At 29.2% G+C, this 8509-nt stretch overlaps 1 long non-coding RNA gene across 1 annotated transcript; it reads left to right on the top strand.

Moving 5' to 3' along the window:
• The first annotated feature begins 209 nt into the window (after nucleotides 1-209).
• Nucleotides 210-1620, top strand: LOC128290088 (uncharacterized). The gene is made up of 3 exons (XR_008279730.1): nucleotides 210-366; nucleotides 552-1010; nucleotides 1100-1620. It is a non-coding gene; the product is annotated as an uncharacterized LOC128290088 (long non-coding RNA).
• Nucleotides 1621-8509: the final 6889 nt, after the last annotated feature.

The following is an 8509-nucleotide window of genomic DNA, read 5'->3' as shown; positions in this document are numbered from 1 at the left end:
AAGGATTAAATTGTGAAATAGGAAAAATATAGGTATCGATACCTTAAGCTTAGGTATCGGTATTATTGCTCGTATAAAAAGAGGTAAATTCGAGTGCGTTGAAGAGCGCTAAGAAGAGTAGAGTTGGGTAAGGTTTTTTTGGTAATTCTAAACAAAAAAAAATAATGAACGACATAGTGATGCTACCCTAACTTGGCTTCTTCGCCTAGCCTATAAAACAGAAAAATGGATCTCCGTTTGTGCTTACATCGCCAGAAAAAGATGAGGAGCTCAACAAAGGACCTGAACAGCAATATTCCCAATCATGACAACCGACCTAGCTTCTTCAAGCTAATCACACATGATACCAATGCCAACCATAGCTGGGTACCTTCTTTTTTTTTGTTCTTTTTTTTTTTTCTTATAAATGCTATGAACTGCTGGTTATGGTGATTATGTTCAGTTTCAATGTCTTAAAAAACCAGTTTCACTATTTGTTTAATCTTTGTTTTTTTTTTCTTTTTCTGTTTTATACTCTCTCTCTCTCTCTCTCTCTCTCTTTATTATTACAGAGAATCCCACCAGCTTTTGTTTCAACTCATTTACCAAAAGAATAAGTACCCATTGAAGCCATTTTCAAAGGTCCTTCAGGTGATTGTTGGAACATCACACTGTGTCGAAATAAAGGAAACATGGTAATCCAATATGGTTGGGACCAATTTCACAAAGACCATTCACTGGGAGACAATGATTTATTGGTTTTTCGACACAATGGGAACATGTGTTTCGATGTCCAGATTTTCGACAAAACCGGTGTCGAAAGGGAGACTGGCCCGATGACCGGTAAACACCGAGGCTTTAGTGTAGAAATCAAGGAAGAAGATGATGCCAACCGAAAGAACACACCATGCCCTCCAGTATGTAAAAAAAAGCAAAGGAAAGCATTGTAAAGCAGCTATTGATTTCAGTTCTAAGTTCCCTTATTTCAAGCGTTGTTTAACAAGGTGCAATGTGGAGCATCCATCCTACTGGTATGATTTACATATATGCTTAATATTCGCATTACATTATTATGACTACGATTTTATAAGTGGCTGATATTTATGGGTTTTTTTGGCAGAGCGTGCCATCTTCATTTGCCAAGGCACAATATCTTCCAGAAACCAAGAAGGAGTTTACTTTCTCGGCCACCAAACAGGGATATTGGAAGGTGGGTTTTGTGTGCAGTGAAATGGACAAGGTTTTCTCCCATGGTTGGTGCAAGTTTGTAAGGGACAACGAGATGAAGGTGGGTAACACTTGTGTTTTTGAGCTGTGGCTCCTCAAAAAATCGAAGCCCATATTTTCCACAAGTATGATCTGTAATGTGTAAGGTGATATCCTATTGGGATTTCGTGGGATAGTTTTTAAATTAGTAGTTAAAACCCCTATATATATATATATATATATATATATATATATATGCTTGTTGAGAAGAGATGGATCCGAGAGCGTAGCTAGAGTGGTACCATATACTTTAATAATTCCACTAAAAGGTGTACACAGTTCTTCACATAAGAGGGACAAAATTCTCTCTCGAGAGATAATATCTTTCATTATTGAGGGATAGAGTCGATATCTTCGTTGACTACACTTCAAAAACTTCTCTCGAACAAGCAAATCCCTTTAACCTCGTGCTTTTTAACTGTTATGATTAAAAATATGAACTCTAAAGAGTATACATATTTATGTCAATAACTATCTCATTCATGATTTTAGAAGTTATATTCTACTCTCTTAAAAACCTTTCATCTTTTTATTATAAAAATATCATGGAGATCCTTATATTAGAAGTTAGATTGGATTTTGTCTTCTGTTAAAAAAGGAAATCAATCTTTCTGTTAAAAAATTTATTCATTTTTACAATTAAAAATTGGTTTTTGTACGTTAACATGAGGTGTGTATGTAGCACAGCACGTGTAACTGTTTGATTATTCTATTAACCATACTAGTTTTTAATTATAAAAATTGAAGAGTAAATATACATTTTGGCACCTAAACTTGGTTTTACTGTTTAAATTGGTATCTAACGGTTTTTTTGTACAATTAAGTACCTAAACTTGGCCTTAATGTTCAAATAGGTGCCTAAACTTTTTTTTTATCTAGTTAGGTGTATGAACTTGGCTTTTTGGTTCAAATTAGTAATTGAACTTGACTTCATTATTCAAATTGGTTCAAATAAATCATTTACTGTAAGTACTAATTTGGACAAAAAAGCAAAGTTTAGGTACTAATTTGAACCAAGAAGCTAAGTTCAAGTACCTAATTGGACCAAAATAAACTTTAGATACCAAATTGAACCTTAAAGCAAAATTCAAGTACCAAAATGTATATTTACCTAAAAATCTAACATAATATTTTTGAACTAAATAATCACATTATAAACATAGGGTAAAGCCAGAAATAATGTGATAAGAGATGATATAAAACTAAAAAAAAAAATTGATGGAGTCAAATCTTAAAAGAAATTATTAAAATGGGTTAAATTAAATTGCACACTTTTGAGAAGGGCATAAAATGCAAATATTCTATTTAAATAAAATCTAAAAAGAATAAAATTGAGCAATTTACATTTGGGAGGCACTAAAATTAAAACTATACCATTCATCCAAATAGACCCAAGGCTTCCCTTTCCCCTACCCTCTGCTTATAAAAATAGAGAGATGAAGTTAACTTAAATTATATGAACTGAATATTAAATTGAGCCATAATAGAGGGATTAAAACCAAAATTTAACCCTTGGAAAAGATTGCCTATTTTGATTTCTCCATTTTTACTGTGCATGTGATTCTGGGTGTGGTCCCCATTTATGATAGCTTAACACGTGTCCAAAATATTTGACTTCTAAATGAATGAGACAAATAAAAAGATACGAGACTTGCTGGAGTGGACAAACTTCGTTTTCCTTTTTCCTTTTTTGACTCACTGCACTTTTTCTGTATTTGCAGAGTTTCCAACTCAGTTACCACACTGAGTTCAACCATACTCGGTGAATTAATGGGTCCTCCACTTCCTTAAAAATTTAGTCCCCTACTATTCATATTTTAAAATTCAGGTCCAATAATTAAAATTGTTAAAATTATTTTTTTAAATTCAGATTCATGACAACGTCATTAAATTATTTTTTTTTTAATTTTAAAATATCACACCAGCAAATTTAATAAAAAACATCAATGTTAATAAGTGGATTTAAATTTTGAAATCAAAAGTAGAGGACTAAATTCCTAAAATGAAAGTATAAAGACTGAATTTTAAATTTGTGAAGAGTACAAAGAACTATGACATATTTTAACTTATAAATAGTGAAAGACATAACTAAATAGTTAGCTATTAATAATGCTATACCTGAGACGCTAAATTTTAAACTCAATAGTTATTAATATTTATTTATGGGATCATACAACATTTAGTCACTAAAATTTTGAACTTTTTTAAATTTAGTCCCCAAACTTTTTTGTCTATATTAATCTTCAAACTTATCAACTTTTTCTAGTTTTGGTTTGTGTGATAATGTGATGCTTTTTTGTCTATACATGATAATGTGTTATGTCATCACAATGATCAAAACAGAAAAAAGTTGTCAACTTTGGTAGTAATATAGATAGAAAAATAAGTTTAAGGACTAAGTTGAAAAATTTGTTAAGTTCAAAGAATAAATGTTACTTTATCTCTTAATTTATAATCATTATAATATTTAATCATGTTTAAATAAAATATTAATATATTTACTAATATTAAATATTTTATTAAATTAGTGTCACGAGTCAATCAAACACCAACTCAATTATATAATAATAAAAATACCCTTTGAGGGTTGATTTTATTGTCATTTCAAATATTTTATATAGAAATATAAATACACATAATAGAATTTAAACTCGTATCGAATAATTTTCAATATCCGTATTCTACCATTCAATCAAAGTTTATTTTTTATGTTATTTATATTAATTTCTTTAATAAATATATTTGTTTTATTCAACAATGAAATTGCATTTATTATTTATGATGCATATTATATTATATTTTTGTTTTTAATCTTTAAAAGGAAAATATTCCAATCAACTTTAAAAAAAGGAAAAAATGCTATTAAGAGCAATAAATTATACAGTCATTGTAAAAATATGGAATATGCCAATTTTGAATAACTATAAATTTAATTTTTAATTTATATTTTCTTGGTAAACTACTAAAATAGTCACTTTTGTTTACTTCAGGTTACATTTTAATCATTTATGTTTGAAATGTTAAAGCTTTAGTCACTTACATTATCGTGTTGTAACATTTTAGTCACTAAGCCGTTAGTTGTCGTTAACGGTGTAACAGTAAGATGACATGACACGTTAAATCATCATTTCAATAAAAAAATTTAGGTTAATTTCTACAATTGGTCCCCATATTTGTTCGTTTTGAGCAATTTAATTTTTTTCTTTTATTTTTTTAACTCTCCTTTTTGTTTTCTTTATTTTCCTCCCTTCTTCATTTCTTTTAATATAGTTTTCTATATTTTCATTAGTTAAAACTAGTCCCTATAGTTTTATTTTTAAAACAATTTATTTATTTTTGAGTGAGTCAAGCTTATGGACTAGTTTAACAAATGGAAAACATAGAAAAACTACGTTAAAATAAATGAAGAAGGGAGGAAAACAGAGGGAGAAGCAGAAGAGAATGAAATTTAAAAAAAAAATTTAAAATAACATAAAAGAAAAAAAATAAATTTCTTAAAATGAAAAAAATATAGGGACCGAATGTAGAATTTAACCTAAAATTTCCGTTTGAAATGATGACTTAACATGCCACGTCAGCTTATTATTACACCGTTAATGGCGATTAACGGCTCAGTGACAAAAATGTTACAACACAATAATGTAAGTGACTAAAATGTAACATTTCAAACACAAGTGACTAAAATATAACCTGAGGCAAACAGATTTGACTATTTGGGTAGTTTACCTATTTTTTATTAATATATATTTTTAATTTTTGAACTAAATTTGTTCCTCAACCTTTAAAAAAAATCAAAATTTACTATCAATATTTAAAAAGAATCGTATTGATATATTTTTAACGAAAATATTAACTAAATTATTAAATATTTAAACATGGTATGCATCACCGTCTACATGTATTTCATGCATTTTTAAAAATATTTATGAACTCTTTATATTTTTAATTTTATAAATTTTAAATTATTTGTTGATGTGGCATATAAAATAATTAGTATCATGTCAATATGAATAACATTTGGACTGTCACACGAATTGTCACGACAACTTCGTTAAAAATTAATGCTTTAGTTAGCATTTTCGTCAAATAAAAACGATTGGCTTTTTTTGAAAGGTCATTGACCAAATTTAGTTTAAAAATTAATTAAGGCTAAATTGGCAAAAAAAAAATTGAAACTTTGAGGATTAAATTTATTACTATTTCTTCTTCTTTTTTTCAAATAGAGGTCTCAATTCTCGTAGTTTTTTCTTTTAACATTAATGAATTTGATTACTATTTAGTATCTATACTACTAATAAAACTCATGACTGAGTTTGTGTCACGGGATATGTAACACCCCTAACCCGTATCCGCTGCCAGAACAGGGTTTCGGAGCATTACTACCATTTACAGATCACTAAAAAAAATTTAAATACTTACCGATTCAATGCATCATATAAATAAATATATTACCATTCAATCAATAGTTTGACAGTTGTATAAGTATCAAACAGCAACATTGTTAGTATACTTGCACATATCTCATATAAATTCAACACTAATATATCTATTTTCTCGACATATCGCACTTGAGTTTAATAATAGTCTCAATTACATAATTTTCCTTGTATCAACATATCAAAGGTAATCATATATGTACATGTCATGAAACATATCATGCTCTTACCATTTCTTCATAAGCATATATCATTCATTTCATTATATCAATATTTCATGCTCCATCATTTCCATATATTTTATGTATATGTATTCGGTAATAGCTTATATCAAACTTAACATAAATTATATTTCATGTACTTATACTTATTTCGTTTATCTATCTTCATAATTATTTCATATAACCATTCGTCATCTGATACATATTACCTGAATATCAATTGTTCAAAGATGTTAGAGCGTCTCCCATCCACGGTCTTATTTATCTTTGACATGATGCCATAGTGTCTTTCAACTATGGTCTTACTCATTTTCTGTCATGTTGCCATGGTATCTTTCAACCATGGTCTTGTTCATTTCATATCACGTTGCCATGGTATCTTTCAACCATGGTCTTACACATTTCATATCGAGTTGCCATGGTATCTTTCAACCATGGTCTTACACATTTTATATCGAGTTGCCATGGTATCTTTCAACCATGGTCTTACACATTTCATATCGAGAGCACACTCCCGAACCTCATCCTTACAGATGGGATTACCACTCAGGCTAAATCCTCAGAATATAAACTCATAGAGTATTGTCGATTACCACCCAAAGCTAAATCCTCAGCGACAATTACTCTAATGAGCTTGGATCCAATTACCATCCGAAGCTAAATTGACCCTAATTCGGATTACATGCGGGCTAAATCCATTTTACACATATTCTTCGGGAGGGCTATATCAGGATAGGATCACCCGTCCGGGCTAGATCCTTTTTACCGTCAATTCCTTTTCAGAGATCCATCGAATTTTCCTTTCATTCAACCGGGATTTCTTCTCCTTTTATCAAATTTATCAATGTTTCATAAATTTTCATACAATGAACATTCAAATCATATTCACATCAATAACATACAATCTCAAGCATTTAAGAATATAATTCAAGTTACACGAACTTACCTCATTGATTGCTCGTGTTTATTATTTCATTATTCTGATATATTTTATTTTTCATGATCAAGTCTCGTATTTGTGTCGTCCGGATCTTTATAAATAAGTTTGATCATCATTTTCATTCATTTCATATTCTAATACATTGAATTAATGCTCTAGGCAAAATTACCATTTTGCCCCTAAACTTTTAGTTAATGACGATTCCATCCTTAGGGACAGGAAAGTAAAATTCTTGCAATTTAATCCTTATTTCCAACTATTATTCTCATATATATTGATAACAGTCCATGAATTCTATAAAATATCAAAATTTTCCATAATTTCAACACTTTTCAATTTAATCCCTAAAACATGTTTTCCCCCGATCTTGAACTAAATTGATAATTTCGTTAAATTTTTTGTAATTTAAATAATAAAATAATCTATTTCATGCAATTTAGTCATTTCTGACATTTTTACAAAATTGCCCATAAAATTTTACTTTTATTCAATTTAGTCCCTGAGCCTAAAACATGCAAATTAGCCATGCTAGATGAATATTCATACATATTTTCCTCCTCCTCCTCTGCATTCCACATCCTTAATTTATATAACATACAACAAGTAACATTATCAATAATTTCACTATTTACTTATATGTACATTCAAAACTGTCCATTTGCGTCATAGTCACTAAATTATTTATATATTAAGCTACAGAACTCGAAATTAAGATCCGTTAATTTTTCCTGAAACTAGACTCACATGTATTCTTATCATAAAATTTTCAGAATTTTTGGTTTAGCCAATTAGTACAGTTTATTCATTAAAGTCACCCTGTTCTGCTGTCTAACAGTTCTGACCCTTCTTCACTAAAAATTAGTTATCTCCTTTTACAGAATTCAAATGATGTTCTAGTTTGTTTCTAATAAAACTAGACTCATTCAGGATTCTATAAATATAAATTTAAGCCTCTAATTATTTTTATTCATTTTTTATTATTTTTCAAAGTCTGAACAGGGAACCTGAATTCATTCTGACCTTGTCTCACAAAATTCATTATATATCAAAATTTACAAATTCATTGCTTACACTGTTTCTTCTATGAGAAACTAGACTCATTAAGATTTAATTCCATATTTTTTTCATCTTCTAATTCAATTTATAAAATTTATGGTGATTTTTCAAAGTTAGACTACTGCTGCTGTCCATAACTGTTTTAGTGCAAGATATTAATTACCATGTTATAACACCCTTATTTTCTTTTTCTACACCATTTCTCATCACTTTCTCTTATTTTCTCTTCACTAACATATCAAGAACATAGGACCTTATGTAATAAAACTCTACTATAACATTATTTCCATGATTTATCAACAATAACAAACTTAAAAACATATTGAAATCTTGATGTACTTACCTTATTCTCTTGATACCATTCTTTAACTTGATTTTCTCTCTCCTCCAGCTTCTATTTCTTGAATCCAACTTGATATTCTAACTCCCCATGTTCTCCTTAACATTTTTCTCTCTTGGTAGCTATGGAAATTCATTTGATTTTTGGGTGAAAATGGTGAATTTTTGGTAAAAGGACCAAATTATAAAGAAAGTAAAACTTTCTTTCTTCCTCTCTTTCTCTCACGTTAGTTTGCATGGAAAGGAAAGATGATGAAAATTCTTCATCTTTC

The sequence above is a fragment of the Gossypium arboreum genome, chromosome 3, assembly GCF_025698485.1.
Source record: "Gossypium arboreum isolate Shixiya-1 chromosome 3, ASM2569848v2, whole genome shotgun sequence".
NCBI classification, from domain to species: domain Eukaryota; kingdom Viridiplantae; phylum Streptophyta; class Magnoliopsida; order Malvales; family Malvaceae; genus Gossypium; species Gossypium arboreum.
This window is presented reverse-complemented; position numbering and strand designations above follow the sequence as displayed.